Genomic DNA, 1,043 nt, shown 5'->3' with positions numbered 1-1,043 from the left:
CTCAAATGCACACAACGAGATAAAAACAGGCATAGTGATGGCCAGGCGCCGATGCCTGACATACACAAAGGAAGTGTTTCGTCTGGCAGTCAGTGTTACTAGGCATTCTGGGCGACGGTCATAGAGAAAGGCTGAAAGCTCCACATTGCTCCATTCAGAACAGAGTTGAAGAAAGATGGCTGACCTTCTATTCAGCCAAACTCCCCGTCAGTCATTCGGCTGGCTTACGATGCACTAGCCGTGATGGTGGGTGGGTGGAGAAATACTCCCATAATCTTGTTGAAATGTTTTTTCTGTACAAGTTAGATATTGGTGCTATCTTTTGCCTTTCATTGTGACATATTTTTGCTTTGCGAAACTGCTAGTTTAGATTTATCTGAACTTCAAAGAGGTGTGTTGGTGTGTGATAAGGCCAGCATATTAGAAAGACCAGGGAAGGATAAAAAAAAAGAAAAAAAGAATAATGGTTCAAGATGTCTGGGGCAGAGCAGGGGGGTTTGACCGTTTATTCAAACTTTAGACAGGAGAGCTGAGCCAAGGCCTCGATAAAATCAACAGGATTGCAGAGGTCTGGGAACAATAAGCTGATGGGAACGTTCATTCGCAGCAGACACAAAGAGAAAAAGCAACAACATGACAAGCAATCACTTTAAAACAGTATCTGGAGAAACACAGTTACATGAAGGAAATATTTACTTGTGTTTTCTAATGGCATGATTAACTTTGTATCAAGCCAGGAGGAGCATCATGCTTTCTTCTGTTTTTCGGTGTGTGGACTCTAGGCTGAATCTTTTTTTCCCTCATCCCGCCCTTTCCTGACCAGCCAGACTCCAAATCTCCCCTGAATTTGTACATTCCTCCGGTATTGCCTAATACATTTTCTTGTCAGGGTGTGTGTGCATAGTAGGGGAGACCGGGGACAGTTGCAACATGGGGATGGTTGCAACATGTCATTTTTCTCCAATCATAAACAAGCTAGAGTGATGCACATACTGCACATGCACAGTTATAGACCTCCCACCCCCCCATCCCACCCCCCCCAC

The sequence above is a fragment of the Rutilus rutilus genome (genome assembly GCF_951802725.1).
Source record: "Rutilus rutilus genome assembly, chromosome: 4".
In the NCBI taxonomy this organism is placed as follows: Eukaryota; Metazoa; Chordata; class Actinopteri; order Cypriniformes; family Leuciscidae; genus Rutilus; species Rutilus rutilus.
Note: the sequence above shows the minus strand (reverse complement) of the source record.